The 19,920-nt window shown below is 35.3% G+C and overlaps 1 protein-coding gene across 1 annotated transcript in view; it reads left to right on the plus strand.

Annotated features, from left to right (window-relative positions):
• The first annotated feature begins 207 nt into the window (after nt 1-207).
• Nucleotides 208-19,920, plus strand: part of LOC150104286 (wings apart-like protein homolog) — a 401,535-nt gene continuing 381,822 nt past the window's right edge. The window contains exon 1 of the mRNA XM_090396897.1: nt 208-360. The gene's annotated coding sequence lies outside the window, so the exon portion shown is untranslated. The remainder of the gene's footprint in view (nt 361-19,920) is intronic.

The raw sequence follows: 19,920 nt of genomic DNA on the forward strand, positions 1-19,920 counted from the left end.
ACTTTGAAGTAATCTCAAATGAACGTGGTATTAGAGTATGCATTTGATGGAGAAGGTGGAGCCCGCGTTGCGCAAACAACAATGGCGAGAATCTCTATTCATTCTTCCCTTTTGGTTGTTTTCTCTCAAATGAAACGTCGGTGATTGCGGTGACAGATATGACGGCCCCTACTCAATACAACTTACATGCATCCTGGAAGTGAATAATGCAAGCAGAATATATTGAAGACAAAAAACTGATCCGATGTGCAGAGAGATGCTGCTGATGAACCCATTATTTGTCATCAGCAGAAATCACCGCATCCCTTCCCTGTTTTTTCCTTGTGACTGATCTTTTATTTTATCATGATAACAAAACGTGTAAGTTTATAATAGTACCACTTTATTTATATATATATATATGATTGCAGACTTTGTCCACATTCATCTCCCCCCCCTCCTCTCCTCCTCTATCTCCCCTTTAGAAGAGCGGGGACTACTCTCTTATTCCAAGAGCTAGGTGCGCTATCTTCATATCAAGCCTTACTAGTTGACAGGTCCGGTTCCATGTGCTAATCCTAACGTTTTTTTTTTTTCCATAGTGAAATAATTTCATAATATTTAGTCATTTTCAGAAAACATTGTCCATTTATATACCGAGGATACCTGGAAAGATAGTCTACATGTTTAAAATGTGTTACACAAAAGTAGTTTATCTATCTGCTAATCAAGGTCCATTATTCAGGGAAAGCAATTACGTCACTTGTTTGGAGCACTTTTAAAACTTAGCCCAATGAAAATAAAGCAACATTCATAAAATCTTTAAACTTTTTAGTGACACTCAGATCCATTTCGTCTGCTCTGTAATGAATTAGGACGTTTGCTTGTAAGAACAGAACCGACTGAGCTAAGAGCAGCAGATATTATTATTTTATTTTTTTTTTATTTTTATTTATTTATTTATTTATTTTTTGTAAATACGTCTTGACCTTCTGTAAAAATAGTGTATATGCGTTTTGAGTGAGATGCTTTTTTGTTTATAAACCCTTTTTAAAACATAAGTTACATTTACAGTGTTTGCTAATTCTGTCAGCTATTTTAAATCTCCTAATGATCTTAATATCCTTTGATATTGAGATGTTCTCATTACATTTAGGCAAGTGTGGCACTGCCATAATATAAGTTACCGAGATTTTTTGTTTCTTTTTGATGGGGGTAATAAAAAAAGTGTATACACAAGTGAAACGAAATTTACATTGCAATCTGCTCCCGATCTGCTAAATGGATCGTCATGTGACATAACTGATTGTTGAGAATAGGCTGTCAGTACCGTATATTTCAGTGCGATTAGTGGTGTATGCCATTCGTTGCCATGGTGTCGATCCACCTTGAGCAACGAAAAGTCTGTCGCCTAAAGCATTCACAAAACTACATCTAAGGTGAGATTTGTACGTCTGATCTGCTGTCAACTCGAACAACCAAGCTGTCGCTAAGATGAAAAGCCAAAACGGCTATTTTTCTGGTGAGGTTGATAAGTTAAGGGGGATAAAAATCTCTTCTTGTTTTTCAGCCAGTAAGCGAAACTAAGATCGAAAACTACGATCTGAACATTTCGTGCCGACGAACTGTCGGCGGATCCAAGCGTAAGTGACCACTTGGTAGTGCCACACCAAGGCAACTCGTTGCAAAGGTGGAGCAAGATCCCTCACTATTCTTGATATTTTTTCTCATATTGTTAAAACATACAGCTCCTAGGAGATGTAGTACTGCTTTACATTCTGAGGAGAGGTGTGGCACTACCAAGTGGTCACTTACGCTTGGATCCGCCGACAGTTCGTCGGCATGAAACGTTCAGATCGCAGTTTTCGATCTTAGTTTCGCTTACTGGCTGAAAAACAAGAAGGGATTTTTATCCCCTTAACTAACCAAGCTGTCAGTTGACATCAAAACTCCATCTGTTAGGTATTTAAAGAAGAGAGGAGGAAGGGGAGGCGCGAGATATAGCATATTATCATATGAGAAATAAAAAAGACAACCACATTGCCCTGCCCCTTATTAATTTATTAATAAATAGCCTATAGCTTGGCAAATTGAAAGAATATAACGAAGTACGTGAATTAGAAGGGGAAAAAATCTCACTACGCGTGTTACACTTCATCCTTGCCTTTTCAAATGAAAGTATGCATGTATAATTACTTCGATTTCACCAACATAAGCTCTTAACATTTTTCCTATTTCAAAAGCGTTTCGTGCTGTGATTAACTTTTTCAGCGCTGCTACAAATCATGTTGTATAAACCTTGCATATCAAAATAAATAAATAAATACCGAGGTAATAGGTTACTGGTCAAAAGACCAACTCTTCTGATAGTTCTTACTGCCGAAAATAAAACTGCCTCTTTTTTTAGCGATCCGCTGAGTAGCGACATTGTATTCCTGTGCTGTATAGGCGTTAAGCTATGCATTTTAACATACACCCGTCTCTCTTTAAATCTTAACAAAAATAATTTTTAGTCGCATTCCACCAAGTTTACAGTCAGCGAACCCTAATAAAAATGCAAGTCATATCTATCAAAGCTTGACGAGGAATTTTGAGAATTATTCACGTCTATAAGCTGTTGATGTCTTTGTCACTCCGGCTGGAAGAAGACATCTCGTTCTGTAATTAATTACTTAGGCTTGATGATGTGTTGCAGCTACGGAACTTGGCTCTAAAAATGTTTACCTTTGCTCGGATAGAGAAGTTAATCCGACTGTCGTAGTCTGTCGGTCAGGCAACTGTCTGCTTGCGTTCTTAGTCAATTTGTCTGTTTTTTTTGGGGGGGGAGTAGCGTTTTCAAAAAATGCTGAAAAATAAAATTGCCAACTCTGTTTTGTAGACGAAAACTGAAACGAAAAATTCCACCCAAAAGTATACCGATCTTTCGATTGCGTTACGGTTAAGAAAAATCTGGATTTTGGTAATCTTCCTTCGCATCAGGATTGCATATTGCCTGAATATTCAATCGGGGTCATTCGTCACAATTAGAACTCTTTCATCGATGCTATTGTTGTTAATTATTTGATAATCTACGTTCGTGTATTGTCACAAAGGCTTTGTTGACCATTTTTGTCTTTTTTCTTTTTTAAATCTAGAGAAGAGATGATCTTTATTTCTTTATTTCTCTTTAAACCAAAACGTACTCAACAGACCAATTTTATTAAGCGAACACATTTGGTGGTTTAATGTTTTTAACATACTACTTAATATCCACATTATCTGAATAACATCATTGCATTTTCTCCATTTTTAAAGCACTGCTGGCGATTGCAAAAGGATTTTCTACTTATTCTGACTATTCCCACAGTCTTTAAGGATGAGTGGACAGTATGCATGAAAGGAGCAGGGATTTGGTCCAAATCTCTGCGCTCCATCCAGGTAAACATAAACACACCCGTAGGTTGGACATACTCGTTGCTCTAATGTTACTTTTACTTTCTCGCTGCTCAATCAGTCCCTCATTATCAATAGTCTGTGACCCAGTCCTCTTTTTTAGTCTTTTGTTGCCCCTTTTTTTGTGTGTGTGTGTGTGTGTGTTTATGCAGCATTCAACTGGTGAAGGCAGTATTACAATGTTCTTCTCGTTGTGTAGTTAAAATACGAGAAGGTAGGTAGAATGTCAACCTCTAATCACCGGAACAGACAAACACAACAGACGGGAGGGAACATTACGATGTGTCTCTCTGTGTCTGCTTTCAATAGAGTCGTATAGTGGAACACTGACCTGCGTGCATTCTTTAACAGAAACCGTTTTAATCGCAGCTGGGAATCCATTGTTTGAAAGCAGTCGTTAGTCGGATAATGGCAGATCTCGTGCAAATGCAACAATGTCGATACGCAACTATATTCTTAAACAGCGTGTATTATTATAGCCTGTTTCCACGCTTTCATCGGACGATTAATATGTATAGATGATCTTCTCACGAGGGATTTAGCAGGGCCTTGTTTTGATGCTAAGTAAAGGAAAGCTTTGGCAATCAGAACGAAACAGGTGTAGGCCGAGGTTAGATAGAAATGAGAGCAGATGGCGATAAAGTTAATCACTTTTATTTCGTTAAAAGTTTAAATGCGCGATTTGCACGCACATTTAAACAATGGAAATGTGATTGCTACAAAAGTAGCAGTTAATTGTGAAAATTACGCGCACACGTAATTTTTGTTGACAGATTAGCTATAATTATATTGTAAATATATATTATATAACACATGCAAATTACAAAATAGACAAGGAAAGAATAATAGATATTTCTATGGAAATTCAATGAAATAAATGACTTGTTCAACCATCGATATTAATAAAAATGAAACTTTCCAGTTAAAAAAAAAAAAATGATATTTAATTTTAATATCATTTTTCCATTGTATAGTATTTTATGATAATCCGAAACATCGAAAATTTTCTCTCTAACGAGTGAATGGATGGTGTCTTGCTTATTCTGCATATTAGCAAGGCTGCGTGTGTGTGAAAGCAAGTATGTGAGCTCCTGAATTTTTTTTTTTTTATTATTTCTTTGGTACTGTATTATATTGCACTGCAAAACTACCAATAAATAAGAATTAATAGAGCAGGTTTTATTGGAAAATAGTTAAATAATGTAGTAGTATATTAGAGATAGAAAACCTAAGGAAAAAATGGAGGTAAACAACTCAGAAAAACTGAATTTGAGCGGAAAGGTTTCGCTGCGTATGATCATTCGTCAGATGCGGGGTTTTGTAAATTACACGAACGCGAATTATTATTCGGCTGATCAACTTCCTTTACAATATCCACTAGTTTCATCGTGTAGCCATTCCCCTTATACTACTCATCGCTTTATTATAAAAAAAAATCAATAAATTACTAAGGCATGACGTATCCTTTACAAAATCATTCTACCATCCATAGAGTATCATATTCTTATTGGCCCATTCCTGAAACTTCTATCCTTGGCCAACGTTCACTCTTGAAATAGTGATCGGTTTATAATTTGTTACCTAAGTCTTCAAGCAACGGAACTATTTTGTCCTCTTTCCACTTTAGGACTTTACCAAAGCTGAGACTTAAGTTAAACAGCCTAGTGAGAGGTAACGGCGGTTCCTTTGCTCCTTTTTGTAATACCGAATATCCCATCTAATTCCACGGCCATTCATTAGTCTTTCTTTCTTTCTTTACTCTCCACACAGCAAAATAACTTTTGGGATTTCCTTTGGCCTCTGCGTGGAAATTTCTTCTCATAATTTGATTTCACCTTTCTTGCCTGTGTCTTGTACTGCTCATCAGCTTGCTGATCACCTTTCTCCCTACATATCTATCCTCAGCAGCATTTTTTTTGTAGTTCCTTCTTAATGATACTACTCATCCATCTCATATTTATCTGATTTATCCTCCTGTACAATCTAATATCGGTTCCTTCTCTTTAACCATCTTCCGTGCACTTTAGCATCCTTCCACATGTCTGACAATCTCTCACGTCAGAACCAATGGCTATCCCTTCCCAATTGGAGACAACGTGGCTTCCTTCGTTATGAGCAAGTCTTCTAATCCTATAACCAGATTCAGCATTCTCAAATTCCGAATCCCCTTCATCCCATGCTATTTCAAGTAATTATCACTTAATAGGTGAAGAAATTTCATTTCTGTCGTACCATATGATCTTTTTCTCTCTTCAGTTTGTTTTCTTGTTTATAATAATTAATCTATCTACTGGTACTCATGGTAATTTGCAGATGCATGGCTTCCGCTTCTTCCCTAGCGCTCCCTGACCTATAACAGTAACCATTTGTATATTTTGTCCTTTTTTTGCTCTATCTTTCGATCCCCTACTCTAGTTGCAGTTCATCTACTGCCAGCAGCAGTATCCCCTCCCGTGTACTCTCTGTCTTCCGTGAAACTACAATATTCCTCACATTCTATCTCTGCGTCATCTGCTGTCAGTCAAATCTCATTAATTAGCATTCCTTTTGGCAAGGCTGCACCACGATGCTACTTTTAGCATTAGTATACATGAAATACAGTATTCCATATAATCTGAAACTAGCCTTGCATTGTCACTGAGAGCAGATTCTACATTTTTTGGCCATTCTCATACTCACCCTCCTAACGGGTACCTACACAGTAACCTGTTTTCCCCCCCCCCCCCATATAACAGCTTTAGTTTTCCTGAATTTGTGCTGCTACACTCATTGAATTTCTCAAGCATTGAATAATGCTTGAGAAATTCAATGAGAATTAGATGTCTTTCTCAAGACATCTAATCCTAAATCCATTTTACTGAAATCAATCATCATAATATAAATCCTGTCGATCTTCATATTCATTCAACAGTTCCTTCTGCACATCCTATCTATTGATTCGTTTGCGATCATTACCTCCTCAACTCACCTCTATCATACAATGTGCAATAGACAGTCTTCTCTCTCTCTCTCTCTCTTCATTTTCGCTTCTTCCAATACCCTCCTCCCTTCATACTTCTCTCATACAGTAATTTTAACCTTTCTGGTTTAGTACCTGCCAAAACAATCGATTCTTTTACCTTGCCTTTCAGCATCGTGATTGATAAGTTCATTAATATTAATTTTCTCACCAGAGAAACAAGATTTAGTCACGCTCTCGTTAAGAACTCTTATCATTAAACCACCATAATTTTTTTCTTATTATTCTCTTTCTCTTGTTTTATGATATATTAATGTTTCGTACGTGACACCTCTTGTTTCTTTTTCTTCTCAGTTCTGTAGCGAAGAACACAAAACAACAAGATATTACGAAATAATACCATTTCAAAAAATAATGGAAAATAACGCAACGTTAAGAGTAGGTAATCGAGAGATACTTCGCAAGATAAATAGCATTAAGTCCGTCTGATTACACAAGAGATCATCTTGTCAATTCCACGCAACCTCATTTTAATGTCCTACAACTAAACTGATGACAAGAAGATTCAAATACAAATCAGCGTCTGCATTAAAAAACTTAGAACCTTTAGAGTTAAAAATGTTCTTATGTTTTAATAGCCATACCTATAGTATGATTATTAATAAATAGTGAAATATAAAGTTCGCTATTTTTCTTTATGGCTGTTGAAATACCATTTTAGGATTTTACAAAAAAAAAACTGTTAACTTTGTTTTCTGAAACCAATACAAACTTCTAAAATGAACTAGTGATGAAATATTTTCCTTTTCGTAACATAGTTTATTGGCAGAATGCACAAAATACTTGCCACTTGGTATATGCAAGTAAAAACCATTGGTGCCGTGGAAACAAAACATAATGTCACATTCTTCTCAATTAAATCGAAGAAATGAGACTTTTATTGCATAGAGAGAAGATATAAAAATTAGAAAGAAAGAAAGAAAGAATCAGTAAAATAAATCGAGATTAAAAATGTCCCCCCCACACACACAAACTGGGTCATTAAAAATAAATATAAAATTGATTCGTTTCTTATTTTTAAAAAATCCGTTAAGGAGATAAAGATGGATTTAAATTCAGATATCGGTAGTCAACTGATGTGCACTCTACGGAGAACTGCTCTGTGATATATATACCTAAGAAATGAGAAAGTTATTTAATTATTTGCCATCATTTGAAAGCCAAATGTTGTATCAGAGCATTCCTATCACGCTGCAGGCTCATGCGTATAATTTACCAAAATAAAAGTAAATAAAGTATTAGAGAATGAGGAAAAAATAGTAAATATATATCATATATCATATATATATATATATATATATATATATGAGGTGGGGGGGCTGGAAAGTTCTGATATAAAAATCAAATAAATATTATTTAATTTTTTATATAAAATCAATAGTTGTATATTTTTAAGGTCTAATATTTAATACATTTATTTACACATAACGAGCCTTCGTAGCTCAGTTGGTTTATAGGATATCCTTTGATTGGAAAGATGTGGATTCAAATCTCGTCTAGGACGCGAACAACCTTTCTTTTCATCTCAAGAGTTAGACGGTCTCATACGAAGGTGTCAGCTTGTTTTTTCCATCAGAAATGGGGATTTTTCATCCCGCAAAAACCGGACAGAAGAACACACGCAATTAATAGACGCATGACTGCGGAATAACTATTAACTACCTATTTCGTTGGATCTGGTGTTTCGAAAGTCTTCATGGCAAGGCGTGAATCTATGTGTAAGCGTAAAACAAATAAATTTAAATATGATTAACAGTATTCAATGTTATTAACTTCGATTCTTGGTCTGTGATCATTTACACCAATATTCGAAACGCCGAACCAGAAGTCATAAAATGCCATGGCTGTAGAACCTGTGAATAACTATTACGATAATCGAGGAAGAACTCTTTCTTGCACTTCGTTCTCCTATCAAAAATTCTACTGACTATTTGTGTTCGAAAAACTGTATCGATGTAGATCTTGTAACCTCTCACATGTGGAGTTGGTATAAAAAGCCATAATGCATTCACCATATCACCTCAGTTGCTCTGAAGTGTTCTTAAGCGGCTAACTAACTATGTTGATTCTGTGACTAACCTCACCCATCCAGAACAGTCGAGTTGACCTGGCCGAATTGCTTTTTCACTTAAACTTTATTTTCATTCATCAGAAATTACACGACAAACAAGCAATCCCTATCGAGGGGGTTACTATTTGTTATATAATTTCTGAAGGGAGTTATGTGTGACAATTTGGGACAAAGGGAAAATCTAAAACTAGGGAATCTAAAACTAGGGAAAATGGCGCCATCTAATTTATTGATGAGGTAAAACAGGGCTAGAGTGCAGAATTTAGGAGGTATGTTACACCTACAAGTTTTGCAGCAAATAAAATTAAATGATAGCAGGTGACAGCATCGTATGTATCTTCTCTTACACTTGGAGTCTTCACCTTCCCACAAAAAGTAACTTACCAATCATTTTATTCCTGAGTACAGTATAATTTTGCATAAGTCCACTAAAATTTTGATTTCTAATAAAAATAATATCCCATTTTCCGAGTTATTGTCTCTTTGCTGATACGTCTGTGTTATTTTTGTATTCTACATCACAATGCCAATATTCGGAGAATGTTTTAAAGAAATAAAATCAATAAAATCATGGTTCTATACAATAAATTAAGCAAAACTTGCATTGATAATAAGGGATTATTTATTTATGTAAAATGAAATATAATTTCATTACAAAAAAAGTAAAAAAAAGAACTAGAGAAGTGGAAATGTGTTACACATAATATTACATGATTTTATGTGTAACACATAAAATCATGTAATTTTATGTGTTACATAAAATTCATGCTCATGATTCATGTAATTACGATAAACGTCTTACAAATAATAAGGTCACTGCTAAAATAAATTTATCTGAACGCCCATGCCAAGAAACCTAAAGACTAAAGGTAGCCGTGATAGAAGAAGCATCAACATGGCAGCACATTTCGTAGTTCGTGAAAATTCAATTGGTACAAAGAAATTTCATGAAAAAAATGCAGTAATGATGAAAAATTAACGCATTCCTTTCACGTGCATTAGTCGTTTCCAGGGATAGAGCGATCGAGAGCTTGTTAGCCTTGTTTCGAACATTCACTCGTATCCTGAACTTTTTTTCGCAAATATCCATTCGATGTTCCCTCTAGTGCTTAAATTTAAAGAATAGCAGATTATAATGAGGCGGGAAGCTCGAGAGATTCTCGGCTACTCTTCTAATTATCAAGCAAAAGACTGACGTAGTCGATGCTTTTTATGAGAGACCGATTTATTTATTATATTATCAATAAGTGTGATGGATATTGTTAATATTAGTTTCGTCATAATTTTATTGTGCATATTCATATAACTGTAATTATATTGGCGAATAAATCCATCATGTTTCATATGTATTTTATAAAATCAGAACAATCCTAAATGCAATAAAATTGTAGAAAATTATTTTTATAATCCATTTAGGCCTAAAAATTTACAAACTCAGAGACCATTTCCAGATGTCAGCAGGTGGAAAGTTACTTTCCGAACGACATTTGGACAAACTTCTAAGGTCAGTAAACTGTTACGTAGATTGAATTAATCTGCATGCTATAAAGTTAATAAATTTGACCTTTTTTTCTGTTTCCCAGCTTTGGAACAAAAGAAATCCTCGATATTAACGTGGGAAAAGCGATCCGTTCATTGTTTCCCTTTACTCTTTTCCTGCCAGTCTCACTCGAATAAATATTTCACAGCGCACTAGCAGCGACAATTACAGGAACTAATCTTGTAATATGCTTATCGCGCTTTGATTTTGCTAGAAGCCTGCACGCAATCGACTCATGGCGATACGCATGTGTGTGTAAGTGTGTGCGAGAGAGATCATTCATAATGTTCTTTTTTTTTTCTGTCATAAATGAGCATGAAAGCGCATTTGGCAAAGATTTCTACCATAAGATAAATAATGCTATTATTGATTGTATAGTTTTTTGTTGTTATTCAGAATTTGGCTGACTATTATGTTATGGGGGGGGAGTATCAAAATCTTTGAGACGTTGAGGTGGGGCATGATCCAAAAAAGGTTGAGAAACACTGCTTTAATGTAACAACTTTCCGAAACGAAATTGAAAACAATTTGTCAATTTGTAGACTCTAACGCTGAAACGTGCATAACATTGCATCATGACAATAATAAATATTCCGCAATTAGAACGTTTTCGTGGTCATTGTTAGGTTTGCATATTTAATTAATGAAGTGACGCCTCCTGATATCACCATTTCTTTCTCTTGAATGGAATCTTCTCCCTGCCACCAAACTTCTAACTACACCTGCAGTGGTATATTCAAAGTAACCAATGTTGTCAACTCTGGCAATCCTATTTACAAGTACTGTACAGTAAGCCCTCCAATTAACGGACTTCGGATTTAACGGACAAAATTTCCAGTCCGTATGTCACGTGTGAGAATTAACACCCTGTTAATTATAAAATGCCTTTAAATTGAATGTTTATTTAATTATAAGATTTGCTTATAATTAAATAAACAGGTTATTTTTTGTTATTAATTTCCGGTTATTTTTAACAAATTTTGGCGAATAGACCATCATATGTTGGAAAAACACTGTAGTAATTTAGCCGACACAAATGAGTCACCGCTCATAAAACATGTTTCGGCGAATGATTAGAACGTGATCACACCAATTGCACTGTAATTGGTTCTTTTGTCGCGTGGCGTGACTTTCTGCGGCAGTTTTATTACACACATTTTCGTAATTTAAGGGAATTAATTATATAAAAACAGCAGAATTCAAAAGTTCAAAAAAAAAACAAAAAAAAAATAGGTTTTTCAAAGCAGGATTACCTAAACCAAGCGCTTCAACATCGAACATTAACTTCACATTAACTTATCTAAAAGTGATAAGTTAATTATCTTATAAGTTAATTTTTACTTATCTAAATGATAAGTGAAAATTGTGTTAAAAATTGTGCGTAAATAATTTTTTTGTTATTACACCTTGCTAATATTGATAAAATTGCATTATAATGTTACAGATATTTTTATTTTAAAAAAATTCGCGATTTAACGGACACCCCTCAGTCTCTATTAGTCCTTTAAATCGAGGGTTTACTGTACGTTCATTCCAGTTATGGGCCTATCTGTCGATAAGGATTAAACTTATGCATCGCATTTCTTTCTTTCTACATCCTTTTCCACATGCGAAGTCTGATTTTAAGTATCAGATTTAAAATCAACTAAATCGCCGTAGACAGAACACGCAGGCTTTCGACATTGTTTCTGCTGCTATCGCTGAGAAAGGTTTTTTTTTTTTTTTTTTTCCAAAGACCGAGGAAGAAAAATTAAGGAGAGAAAAGACCCTAGATAGTCCATCGAGCACATGGTACATTTTTGATAACTTTTTTATATATTTTTGTGATTTTTGCGATGTGATTTATATTAGCATTTAAAATAGTGAAACGGAAGACCCTCTAATTAAACGTGACTTTAAAAATACCGTATGTTGTATTTTCCTATTAAGATTATTGCTATTGTAGTCAGCTAAAATGCACATTGGTTGATTATTCAAAGAAGTAAGCAGACATTGACTTCTTTTATCAGAAAGGGGGTTTTAATTTCTCTTTACGATGCATGCATAGTCGATCATCATAAAAAGAAACGTCGTGGCTCACTGGTACTTGAAACTAATTAGCCCTGGTGCTTAATCGGTTTAAAATTCGAAGTTTCAGGTGGAAGTTGTTGTCTTTCTCTCTCAGCCGAAATGCGTACCTTTTGCGAAAGTCGATTGCAAATATTCGACTTGCGTATTATATTTCGGTTATGTGTAAACAAAACAAAAAAAAATCATTTTTATAATCAATATTAGTAAACTTTTCAAAAAAAAAAAAACCGCACATCTCATCTTAAACTTACCTATGAGTATTTTTAACTCGTCATAATGGGAAGGGGATGAAACTGATCGTTCATTTGAAATTCCCTTTGACTGGATTTTTCTTTTACCTAATTTTTTGCTAATATCAATAGATTTTTTTAATATTACTTTTTTTTTCATTTCTTCTAAATGAAGAATCTTCTCTAACATCATTTCTTTCAAAATACAGTATATCACCAAAGAAGACACCTAAATAACACAGCAGCTAACAAACATCAACAATACGTAGGTAATATCGCATTAGCAGTGCTGCAAATCAAGCAAACATAATTTGAATTTTGACTTGAAGTGAGCAAACGAGTATTGCCATTTAGGTGAAGCAGCACAAAACAATGAACAGGATGTTTATATCAAACCTGATTATTTTTTATTTTTTTTTAACCGAGAGGAACAGTATTTCTGAATTATTGTCTTGTGTGATTCGGAATCATAATTTAGTCTTCCTGGTTATCAACTAAAGAAAACATATTTTTGATGTACATCCATTCATTAGGCCTTTTAATCAATAGCAAGTTGACATAAATATTAGAGATAGAATTATAGTATATTACAGTGTGTGGATTTTCATATTGTATCAATATTTATCTTATTCGCGATTATTCTTTAATCTATTTACTACATTATATCTATAAAACACCTTAAGAACTGATGATGACCGCACATTGAAACAGATCTCATCCATCCCTCCAGTTAGATGTGGATGTGTAGTATGTATGGACATGTTTTCCCTCGCCTTAGTGATTGGTGGAGGTATCGATGCTACTTTACTGGGAAATTTTCATAGAACAAGAGCGGGGGGGGGTGTCTGTTTCCGGTTGCCTTCCTTGCCCATTAATAGCGTATGTCTGTTCACGGGGCCATTTTTGAGGGACCATAAACCCTAGTTTCCGGAGGGAAAAATCTCTACCTGTTTATAAAACCAGCTAACTTACCTTTGATTGAAAGGTCCTGATAATGGTTCTTCGCATCTTCCAACCAAAGGGCTTCGTCGAAACCAACTGAGCTATGGAGGCGCTCCTCAGTAACATAATTAACAGATATCAGAGGTTTCAGTGCTTTCGTAGGTCCCAAACGAGCTTTGAATTCTGTACAGTAGAGAAGCTATTTCCATGAAAAGTACAATATTTTTAAAGTGGTTAAAATATTTGTAATTTGTTAACCACATCATTATTTTAATCTTAATCCTAAGTAAGCTAGAATCCTACAATTATAATTGGCTCTACAATTACGATCATGCAATAAAGACTGGAAATAGAAAAAGTTGGTTTTAATTATTGAATTTTGCAAGTATAAAAACTACATATTTTTGGTATCTACGAATTAAGAATGTCAGAAGTAATGAATGAACTAAGCCTGCTCAAATTTCCAAATTCTTGATTGATTTCTAAATTATTTTTGTTTGCTGATAACTAGCTCCACATCATGGGATTACTTGAATAAATCCACTTCACACCCGTTTATCCGGTACTGTGTTCACTGTATCATAAATATAAGTAATTGAGAGAGGCAGGAGAGAGAGAGTTTTTCCTAAATAGGCCAATCATGTCTTTATTTGAAAAATGAGACTCGTGCGAGTTATGCAAATGAATTGAAGCAATCACGTGCACGGGGAACCTGTGTAGTCTCAAGAGTGTAATATGTCAGCAACAGCCTATTAGTCATGTCTTGGAACCAGTATTGAGGAAGTACACACAACCGTTAATCTGTTTGCTGGTGTCTGCCGGGTAGACTGATTGACACCTTCAATGGGCAGGCGATTACAATCAGTAGCAGACCAGGGAACGGAAGGGAAGGGAAAGCAATGCTTAGGCCACTGTAAAGTTGAAATGCTCTCTCTCTCTCTCTCTCTCTCTCTCTCTCTCTCTCTCTCACTCAGGACCGGCGTTGTCGTGGGAAGGTCGAAAGGCTTGTTGGTCGTCTGTGTACTGCCGTCTCTCAAACTTTACCTACAAACACACCGGCCGCGCGTCCCGTCAGAAAGCATCAATTGTATCGTGGAGATGATAAGGAACTTGGTGACAGGTTGAAAAATGGGGGTCGAGTGGTTTACGGAAGGGGTAGAAACTGTAAGTTGGTCTGTTTTAGTGCCGTACGCCTACCAGTAGCGTTTAAAAATAAAGGATAGTTAATCCGTTTTGTACACACACACGCTCATTCAACACTGAGGAGATCACCATTCATCGGACTTAATAGATTGGCTTCGGTCTTCAAGTGTTTCCATTATAGAACTAAAGAAATGCGCACGATATCTATCACACTACTTGTGAGCGTTCGTGAGCGATGCCCATCGAGACTCTTATGCTAAATGGACATGAACTAGGGTACTGACATACAAGGTAAACTGCTGAAAAACAGTTGGTTTTTCAGCAGTTTACCTGAACCTTTACCCGACTTGGCATAATTGCTTAAAGACAGCAGAAGGAAAATGACATTTCACAGTTTAAAGCAAGATGCAAGTTTCACGTACTAGTTATTATACGACGTAACCTTATTCTGATATTGCACTATATTTGAAATAGAATTCCTGTATTATTGTGAATTCAGCACCATCCTACCATCTGCATTCAGAAATATTCTTCTTCTAGGGTCAAGCAGACCTGATTAGTCGAGTGAATAGCACACCCGCTTTCCAACCAAGAGGATACGGTTTCGAATCTCGCCGTAGGTATGGATGTTTGTGAATGTCTTTAAGTGGTAAAAGAAAAAATCGTTTGTGATACTTGGGAAAATTTGCAAGGAAATCAACCCTGAGTCGTATGATGGTTATTATATAACACTTATACTATCATTATATTTCATCTAAAGGCGCAATCTTCTGTTCCCCGCAATTTATTTTAAATATGCAGTGCAGCGTCTCAATTTGAAGATAAAAATTAATTTAGGCATCATGCAGGAGACAATCAATTTGAATAATTACAAGGAAAAATTATTTGAACCACAACTTACGGATTTTCAAAAGGACATATATGCAGATTGGATAAGAATTCGAAGCATAAATGTATTCATATTTAAAACCAGTTTCTTTTTCATGCTGAAAGAATCCAAATTATTTCTGATTATAAAATGATCAGTTGGAATTTTATATAGCAGTTGCCTCCATCAGCTGAAGCCGTGTTCAATGCTTTAAAAATTAATGAAGTGATGAGAATAGCCCTTTCTCTAGTTTTTCCGGTGTTAGTCGATTCTACAATTTTCATAGGTATTTTCCTCTTTCTTTGATATAAATTTTCTTTCCTAATTCAATTTGTGCTTGTAGCTGCAAATACCAGAAGATTCTGTTAAGTGAGCGTGAAATAATTTTGTCTTAAGGTTAACATACTAGAAGCAACCTCATCATTTATTGATGTATCTTTTTTCGTTCACAGGTGAAATTCGTGAAATGAATAATCGCAATGAAATTCATCAACTTGCTGCAATACATAGCATTGTAGCCAAGTCTTTCTCTCTCTCTCTTATATATATATATATATTATATAGAGAGATATAATATATATAAATTGCATTATATATATTAGAAAAACAAAGTTGCTGATGAAGTAAAATATCTACTCTGACCCTGACTCACAGACAAAAAAGAAGTGTAGTGAAATGTCTTTTCATTTATTTTTATTTTTTAAAAGACGAATGACCAATGTGGGATCCAATAAGTCTATATCCTCTGTTGTAGTAATATAAAGAAAAGGTTCCACTAACCGTTTGTGTCACTGAAAAGAGAAAATGCTAAACAATTATAAATCTAAAAAGAAATGAAGACGGGAATTTGTTGAATGTATCAACTACAGTGAACATTGCATTGAGATTAAAAGTATTAGAAAACATATCTTCTAGTGGTTTAAAAATAAAATAAATGATAATATCTAACATATTTGTGTTTTATACACAAAAAATATTCCTTGCTTGAACTGAGAATGTTTCGTAGAATAGATCTGCAGATAAACATAAGTGACATTGATTTTACCAGTATTACTGTGAATTCGAAAAAGTTAATAAAAGAGAAAGAGAGAGAGAGAGAGAGAGAAAGAAAGTGTGTGTGTGTGTGTGTGTGTGTGTGTGTGTGTGTGTGTGTGTGTGTCTGGGTGTGTGTGTGTGTGCGTGCGTGCGTGTGTGTGTGTGTGTGTGTGTGTGTGTGTGTGTGTGCGTGTGCGTGTGTGCGCGCGCGCAGATGGAAGATAATCCTCTAAAGTTTTCATATGTCCAGATTTTTTTTCATCTGATGATACTTAATGATAATTCTTATTTTGTTCGTGTAATCTTCATCATTTATCAGCAAAACCTGGAAATACGATCAATAATAAAAGTATCGTCATTTGCTCACTTCGCTTTTAGCTGTTCTACGCTTTTTCCCCTTTAATTTCTCCTTATGTAATTCTCGCCTTATAAAAGTTATAAACCTGAAATACATTACTACCGAGTACAGACTAAGGACTATTTTTTTATTTTACTTAATTTTATTATAATTATATTTTTCACATAATTTGAACTTCTTGTCTAGACACCAGACATGGAACTTTTTCAAGCCACTTCAGGACAGTTTATCCGCATTCAAATTCCGGTAGCCTGTTGGCTGAAGAATGAATGCAACCAATCGGCTTTATCAATTTTTAACTTTTCCGCTCATTGTATTCTCTTTCTAGACTTTTTTAATTTTTAAGTTCAGATTCCAAGAAAATTCCAGAAAACTGTGACTTTTCTTGTTCTTACATGACGAATAGAGAATCTATACAAGTAAAATAATTCAGCCATTCCGCAGAGTTTTAGCGACGATAGAAAGTTAAATATGGAAATAGACAGCGAAATATACGGAATGTTGGTATGATAAAAGGCAGTTGAATAAATGTACATGGAATAAAGAGAAAATCAGTCCAAACGCTAAACTAGCTGCAAACAAGCGGGATCAAACCACTTTTACCTCAGAGTTCTGAGAGCTGGGTTGTCCATTGATAAGACAGTTCTAAGAAAAGTTAGGAGTGAAAATTGGCAGAATCATATTAAAAATGAAGATATTAGGAAGGAATTTGACATTGTTAGTATCCTGAATATGTGAACAGAGCTAATATAAGATGGTATGGTCACTTAAACAGGGCGAGAAAGATAGGAAACCTTAGTAGCAGATGTCTGATGACAAGTTGGCAGAGAAAAGATTCAGAGGAAGATCAAGATCTAGTTGGATTGATGCAGTTAGAACCGCCTTAAAAGTCTGAAATATAAGATCGGACAAGATTTAAGTTCTAACAGATAACAGACAAAGTTCTTGTACATCCCTTGAGAGCACATAACAGGAATGATATATATTAGAGAGAGAGAGAGAGAGAGAGAAAAAAAAACTTTTTTTTTTAGGATTAGTAATATTTACTAATATTTATATGATGATAAAATGAAGAGTTGGAAGATATTTTTGTATGGAAAATTACCAGAAAATGCACTTATATATTTCTAATTTTGCCCATCTGTTCATTTTGCAAAGTTAGATTTATATAATTTTTATGCCCATCAATTGTTTTCATTTGTCCCGCTTATGTATACTTTCCATTTGCCACTAATGTCCGGCACCACTTACGATTACTAGCTGCACGGTCGGGCAGCGTGCACCTTCTCCTCCGTCCTTATATAAGGCCGTTCAATCTGTCACGGCAATCAGACGGCGCGTGGACTCGCACATTCGGCCATTATCAGCTAGCCATATGTCGAGATTTGGTGGCCGGTATACAACTGCTTGGAATTGTTACGTGACAGAACTTTTATGTATATGGCGAAACGTGGCAAATATTTCTGTTAAGCTGGGCACGATGCCCCCCACACTCCCGCTGATAATTCTCTCATGATTTGCGTAAATCAATGCAACTGAAAATTGTTTGTTTTCTTAGTAATTGCCGAACTACTTGCATAGGCTAAGAGTACATAAAGGAGGTTTGGACTAAATTTACGGAGCTCCTTCGACATTTTTCCTTCGATTGGAAAGAACTTGGTCCCCTCATTTAAAAGGGAAACTATAAGTATAACAATTATTATTGAATTATACAAAAGTACGTTTCGTGTGTAACGATATTTCTTTTGGACCATTTTTTGAGAGACTAATTAAGTAATTTGCAAACGATAGAGATAAGGATCTCTATCTCATTCTCTTAGTAATTGAAGACTGCAAACAGACAGACAAAATCAAACACACAACATGCAGGTTTAACTCACACAGATATATTATAGTTTATTGATTCTACCAACCATGGTTAATCTGTTTTAAATCGCCTACATGTTAATAATTTACATTTATCATTATGTTGTAGCTTAATCGTCTGATTATATTGTTGCAGACTGATGTATACAATTATCACAAAAATGTTGAATATTGTCAGATAACAAATCAAAATCATCACAATTTAAGTTGGCTAATAGTAAAAGCGCGCCCATATTGAGCTCACGCTATTGTAATTAGTATGTGCTTTGTTATTTAGCTTCATATAATGCAAAAAAAAAAAAGTTTCAAGGAAAGCCTCCCCGTCATTATCAGAGATCTCGAGGAGTTCCGTGTAGACGATATTCTGAGATTTCTTTGTGCCCATCGTTGAGCACTTTTGGGATCCACCGTGCGTTGGAGTAGAAGTCATTAATAACGGTCACCACGCTGATTTTCCGATTCCGAGTGCATCGCACAGTTCACATGTTGTGATGCACCATTCCTTAATCAGCATCAATATGAGCCTCTTGTTGTTCATTGTCAATGGTCGGCTGCTTCGTAACTTCGGTTTCATCCCTTTTAAAAAGTCTGTGAACAGTATTGTCTTCATATATATTTTTCAGAGGGGGCATGAATTTCCACCGAACTCATATTTTCTGTAGTACGGAATCAATCACCACTCTGCTTCGTACGTGCCACCATTTTGAACTACTTATGTGCTGCATCAATGCATGGAAACTAGAAACTACTACTTTCCACTCAGTCACGTGTAAAACTTTCTGCCTTTCGCAAATTGAAAGAAAAGAAAAAAAAACACACACGAGGCATTACTGTGGTACGAAGGACGGCTGCAGTTGATCCCCCCCCCTTTCGTACTACACCCGTTGTGTGACTTCTATTACAACAACTGTTGAATTGCTATAACAGAAGCATAAAATACTATATAAAAAAAATATAGCATTCTGTAACTCTGTTGAAAGTTTGGTGGAGTATATATATATGAGATGAACATTAGTAGAATTCTAAGGGGCAAGCAAAAGGAACACGTTTAGGATAAAACGCTTCTGCATTGTCCTATCAATGATACCACAAGGTGGACATAAAATATTGATTGACAGGAGCACACACTTTTAATTCTAGTTACCTCATCTCCCTCTCAGACACTGGTAATTGGTTGTTGGAGATAGAAGCAGCTATACGCAATCCCATAAACGTTTCTCCACCATGCAGAGATCGACATCCCATGAATTTTAACTGAAGAATGTAATCTATAAATCTTTGTTTCCAAACAACAACAAATACACGTCGCCAGCTGTTACGAGAAAGGCACGTAGAACCTGACGTATTAAACAAAGGAAATCGATCCT

Source organism: Typopeltis vanoorti, chromosome 8 (genome assembly GCF_054136105.1).
Source record: "Typopeltis vanoorti isolate ZY-2024b chromosome 8, IOZ_Tvanoo_1.0, whole genome shotgun sequence".
In the NCBI taxonomy this organism is placed as follows: Eukaryota; Metazoa; Arthropoda; class Arachnida; order Uropygi; family Thelyphonidae; genus Typopeltis; species Typopeltis vanoorti.